Below are 6574 nucleotides of genomic sequence, written 5' to 3'. Positions count from 1 at the left end.
ATATATATATATATATATATATATATATATATATATATATATATACACACACACACATATATATGTATATATATTGTAGTATACTTTATATCAAGAAAAAGAGGCAGAAACAGAATTCACAGTGGCAACTGATCTACCAATAGACTAGGTCTGAGTTTTAGTTGTTGAATTAAAATATACAAAATTAAGAATATTTTTGGAGACATTGCTATGTAGCCCTAGTATGGGATTAGGTATTGTGTACCCATGAATTGAGGTGCTTCTTATTACTTAGGATACATGGAGATGCCAGAACAGCATCTTCATAGTTGCTCTGAAGTCCATTTAAATTTAGGTTTAGTGAATATTGACAAAAGGTCTTGTTTCAGTCAAGACTACCCAGTAGAAAAAAGTAAATCCATTTGTAGTGTGGACTACAGACTGAATTTGGATTCTGTTACAATCAGCCTAGAAAAGATCCTCTCCATTTCAAAAGGGCTAGAACATGTCTTATCTGAATACCAAAGAGCTACTGACACTGTGGACAGAGGACATCTTTCCTGGGAAGTTACTAAGAAAGTCCTGTCCAAGCATCTCACAGAATGTACTAGAGAGAAGCAAAGACTCGTTGGTAGTATCAGGAGAATGTATTTTTAAAGAAAATTCATCAGTAAGAAATAAAATCAGTTCTTTAGGTGAAGATGTGACTTTGTGTAAACAAATGTCCTGATGCAAATGGATAGCTTTCCCAAGTACAGATAATCTGCTGACCACTCTACTACAAATTATATTGAGATAGATAGTCTTATATAATCCACAGTGACCTTGAATGTGGTATGTAAGTGGAGATGGGTTTGTATGTCCCAAGTGGTGGAATATCAGATATGTGTCACCATTTTGGCTTTTCAAAGCATTTGAAATGTGTGGTGTTATTTTTATTTTGAAAATGCCGTCAGTTCAGCACCTCGTTCACAGATGGTGCAAGCTGGGTGTTTGGATTCATGACTTTTTTGCTGCTGTAATTAAATACTAGCTAAAGGCAGTTTAAGAAAGAACAGCAAGTAGACCGAACATATCTTCAAACTTCAATATGAAGAATCGAGAGAAAACTGAAAGTAGAGTAGGTTATTAAACCCTCAAAGTCTACCCCCAGTGGTGTACTTCTTCCAGAAAGGCCACAGCTCCTATGGAACATTTTGGAATGTTCCATAACATTCCAAAAGCAGTCTCAGCAACTTAGGACAAAATATTAAAATACCTGAAACTGAGGAGGGGACATTTCTCATTTAAACTACTACATTGGTCAACCCAGAAGAAGATCTGGCAAAGCTGTCAGACACAGGGAGGGAAAAACTATGCAGAAGCTTATAGTCTTTCAGCTAGTAACTGGGAGGAAGTGGACATTTCTATCTTACTTCCACTATGAGTCATGAATCATCATAGTGATATGGTTCAATTACACACACACACACACACACACACACAGTAGTTCTTATTTGTAGCTCCTCACTGTATAAATCCTGAGATTATGTCCCTTTGAGCACTGTTGGAGGGACCACTCCACCAGTGATTCATCAGCAGGGACCGAAGAACAGAGTCTGATGTCTATATGGAAAATAAGTGTCAAACTCTTTATTTCACAAGTTTGCTGGGATATTTAGATTAGATAATTTCTAAAGCAGCAGTTTCTTGCATGTAGTAAATGCTTAATAGTGAAAACTAAATTTTGGTTACAGTTACCTATACACATCCTTCCACAGTGTATATTTTTCTAGGTTTAATTGGGGAATGATACCCTATAAACTTAGTACCTAAGGCACTGTGGTAGATTCAACCAAGAGAAAAATATTTAGCATAATGAACTTGTTCGTTTTGTGCCAGTTTAAAGGGCAATTATAACAGGACCTTACCTCAGCATAGGAAGAAGTTGGTGGAGGCAGCACCTCTGAGCTGGAGTTTTGGAGGTTATTCTTCCCTTAATAGACCTTCCCAGACTTCCCTTTGCCTCATTTCCTCTCCTACTTTTGTGTGTGAAGCCAGAGCAGTGTGTTTTTATTCTTGTATGTTCTCATAAACTGAGTTTTCATCTACTAAAAAGTAATGAGCTTAAAGGTGCAATTATTTTGTCGTTAAAAATTCTTTCCCAACTTCCCCAAATTGTTTGGCACCCAACCAAAGGAAACACACTCTTCTTTGGCCTGGAGCATTTAAGACTCAGAAGGAACAGGAATGTTTAGTCTGCTTCACAGGATTCTTAAATGGGGAGAAGTGTATAGTCTTCAAAGGACCTGGAACAGTACAAAGCAGCAAAATGACTGAGTGAGAAAAGGATGTGGGTGAAAGTTAATAGGAAAGAAACCGAAGCCATAGAACAAACCTAGAATGTATACCTGGAAGATGCCATTGATGTTGGGCTTCAGAACTGAAGGAACAAAGTCATTACAAAGTGATCACCCCCTCTACAAGTGCCCAATACTACATTCCTCTTGGTAATTCCTTAATCATTTAAAATTACTCAATACAGTAAGAGTGTCAGATTTATGCTGTGAAGTATGATATTAACTGAGTATTTACTATGTACTCTGGTACTGTGATATTAACAGAGATGAGGTTTTCTCATTTTTTTTTTTGAGACAAGGTCTTTCTATATAGTTTAGGGTGGCTTTGAACTTTTGATCTTCCTCCCGCAGCCTCCTGTGTAGTGGGATTACAGGTGTCAACTACCATATCTGGCTGAGATTCTTGATTCTAAAAAAAAAGAAAGAAAAAGAAAAAAAAAGGTATGATCCAGACTCAGTTTTAATTGTAACTGGAAAGACAGAAAGCCTGTGATTTCAGGGAACTTAGAGCCATCAGATGTTAGAGCCTAGACTCAAATGCTGACGGTTGGACAGCAGACCTATTTGCTACCTTAGTGCAGGGTTTTAAAAATCTTTTTGTATTTTTTTTCTGGCTCTAAATAATCTTTCTCTGTTTGCCTTCATCACCTTTCTCTTCTGTCTCTTTTTTTTTTGTTTGTTTTTGTGAACCTTCCTCAAAGTCAGTTCACATTTATAAGTGACACTATTAGCAAGCTCCACTTTGCATACTATCATAGGACTGGTGTCTTCCAGCGAGTCATATACTCACCTGTGATAAATTCAGGGTGATCAGTACTAGTTAACCACAGGAAACTCAGTAAACAATTCAGATAAGTTTCTGTTGTTATTGAGATGATTTTTGCACCATAAAGGAAAAAAAAATAAGCAAGAACAGAAATAAACTTAGGATGTAATTTGAGGTGGCACCATGCTTCATTAAGTTCGCAAGACACTGGGATGGAATACTGAATGCTATGGAAGGACTGATATTTTAGATAGAGAAGCCAGAAAAGATGTCTCCACAGAAGGGATTTTGAGTTGTAACTCACAGAGGAGAAATAGTCCTTTAAAAAGCTTTGTGCGTTAGAATTGTGGAATAAATGAGCTGCCCAAAGCTGCCAGGTATCAGGTTTGTGGTAATTCATTTTATGTCTGTTTTGACATTCCTAGAATATTTCTGAGACCCCTAATTTATTGCCTCTACATGGGCGTTGCTAATACTTGACAGGGGTGCTCTGAGAAATATTAGGTTAGTAAGTGTGAAGAGCTATATAAATGCTAAATAATGAGCATGGTAATAACCCTTTCTTCAGGTCGGCTCTGTGATAGGCAGCTCACACTTGGATGCCCTAGCAAATGTGGAAATCGATACCACAGCATCTTACCCACACCGTCCTTTAAAATAGAAAAAATAAATGAGCCGATGATCATGATATTCAAAGTGGTTAGTGATCAAATAACTGTCTTGAGAGGAAGCTGGTGTGTGAAGTGTGAAATGGAAGCAGCAACTACCAGCACATTGCAGCACAGGGTAAGCACAGGACTACAGCTAGGTGCTCAGCTGCTTGCCAGTACACACGCTGCCTGTTTCAGGGTGGGAACTGTGCCCTCATTGGGACTAGGGCCTCCCACCACCCAAAGCATTAGCAGACAGAAAGTGGGACTGGAAAGAGCTGGATCAGCAACTTCTTTGCCAGCAGCCCCATCTGGCCCTCTTGGCCTTGGTTGGTCTCTCCTGGGGGAGGACTGGGACGCCAATACAAGAGGTGTCTTCTTGGAAGGGCACCAGGGAAGTGGAGAAGGAGGAAATAGAGGGATGAATGCTACAACTCTTATTAGAATGAATAATTGGAGGCCTATACTTGGGAAGCTTCAGTCTTGAGCCTCCTTCTACCCTTAGGTGGATGATTCTTTCTCTGGATGTACTTCTGTACTCCCTCCAATTTTTCCCCCAAATATTACATCACGCAAATTACATTTCTTTTCACGGGTCCTATCATCTTATTGATATTAATGTTTATGTGCACAAATAATCTTTCTGTTTACCCTTGATATTGGCAATCACATTGTTTGGCCATATGGACAAGGATGCCACTTACCCACTCCCCACCCATATATCATGTACATATACATAACACACCACACACAAACTTATACTCACCAGATCAAACACTCATATTACCTGCTCTCAAATACACATCATACCATGCAATACACATACATAACAATATCTACAAAGACCTTGTAGAGTTCAGGATGTATAGTAGAAAAATATTATTGTTCTATTAAGTAGGAAAAAAGTAAGTGATAAATAAAATTACTACTTAAATACTGATACTCAAACTTGACATGGCTTCTCGTTGACTAAGTGGATTGCTTTTCTAGGATCTCCAGGGCAGATGAGAGTATGTTTTTAGGTCTGGAGAAAAATTAGGAGAACTAGTTTAAAAAAGAATATATCAAGTTAATAACCCTAGTCTTTATTAAACTACAATTTAAACTGGGTGAGGGAGAGCAAAGAAGATCAAAAACATGTAACTGCTTTTTTACCAATCAGAACAAGTTTAAAATGTTCTGATCTATGAGGTTCATCTATTAATATTCTCTGGGAAGTGGTCAGTGAACGCCCTGCTGATAAGTCTGGTGCGAAACTCATTTTAGATTTCAGTGTCTAGTTTGTACTAGAGCTGCTGTTCAACTACACCACTTGTTCAAGTTTTCTGATTTGACAAAATATATTTGTCTTAATGCCAATTCAGCCTGGATAAGCTGGTTTGTTATGCAGGCATACCTACACAGTTTCAGGTCTCATTGGTGATTTTAATTGACGTGGGAAGAAACCCAGTAAAGAAGGAAGTTACTTGTTCAAATCCTATGCTTTTAATGAAGATAACTAAGACCAATAAACACAGCAACAGAGGGTTACATAGTAATGGGAAGAGGGACTGCCTCTGACATAATCTATTGGCCTGCTCTTTGATCACTTCCCCCTGAGGGGAGAGCAGCCTTACCAGGCCACAGAAGATGACAGTGCAGCAACTCCTGATGAGATCTGATAGACTAAGATCAGAAGGAAGGAGAGGAGGACCTCCCCTATCAGTGGACTTATGGAGGGGCATTCGTGAAGAAAGGTGTGGGAGGGTGAGATCAGGAGGGGAGGAAGGAGGAGCTGATTTTTTGGGGGATACAAAGTAAATAAAGTGTAATTAATAAAAAAAAAAACACAGAATCAGAACCCAATGAGTGCTCTCTGGTTATTGCTTTGAACGTGTTATTTTTTGGGGGCCTTGTATTTTCTTTTATCTTCCTCTCAAGTCTCTCTGATTCGACTTTCCTTCTTGTTATTATCTCCTGAGTCTCTGGCTCTGTTGCTTCATCCAGTGAACTTAATGATTACTTTGGCTTTGTCTAATTTTTTATTTTTGTCACTCTCTTGAAAATTGGCTTTGTTTATGGCCAGCCTTCATAGAATTTTTTTTTAATTTTTTATTAATTACACTTTATTCATTTTGTATCCCCCCATAAGCCCCTCCCTCCTCCCCTCCCGATCCCACCCTCCCTCCCCTTTCTGCATGCATGCCACTCCCCAAGTCCACTGATAGGGGAGGTTCTCCTCTTCTTTCTGATCTTAGTCTATCAGTTCTCATCAAAAGTGGTTGCATTCTCCTCTATTGTGGCCCGATAAGGCTGCTCCCCCCTCAGGGGGAAGTGATCAACGAGCAGGCCAATCAGATTAGCCTTCATAGAATTTTGACCCTGCTCAGTCAATATTTTAATCATAAGACCCTTGTACAATTTGGTTTGCTTCCATAGACATGGGGCTTTCCCCCAGTCCCCATGGTTACATGAGGGTAAAAGAAAAGATCAGATGAGGAAACAGAAAGTTTATGTGTTTCAACTTAAGCTATGTAGGGACCAAGGTTTGCTTTCTTTCTTTTTCCTGTGTAGCCTTGTTTCCTTTACTCCTTGTGTATTGTCTTCTCATTTCTGCCTCTATGACAATTTCATATAGCCTCCCAATTAGTCTTCTTTTATCTGCTACCTTCACATCTATCCTCTATGGAAAATGTGAAAGGGAGAGCCAATGTCATCCATTAATAAGCAACTGAAAGCGGGGAGACATTTCTGAGTTGATAATGCCATTATTGCACCTAGCAAATTTCTTTCTTAAAAACAAATCTATCTATCTATCTATCTATCTATCTATCTATCTATCTATCTATCTATCTATCTAT

The sequence above is a fragment of the Psammomys obesus genome, unplaced genomic scaffold, assembly GCF_907164565.1.
Source record: "Psammomys obesus unplaced genomic scaffold, mPsaObe1.curated_primary_1811, whole genome shotgun sequence".
Taxonomy (NCBI): domain Eukaryota; kingdom Metazoa; phylum Chordata; class Mammalia; order Rodentia; family Muridae; genus Psammomys; species Psammomys obesus.
Note: the sequence above shows the minus strand (reverse complement) of the source record.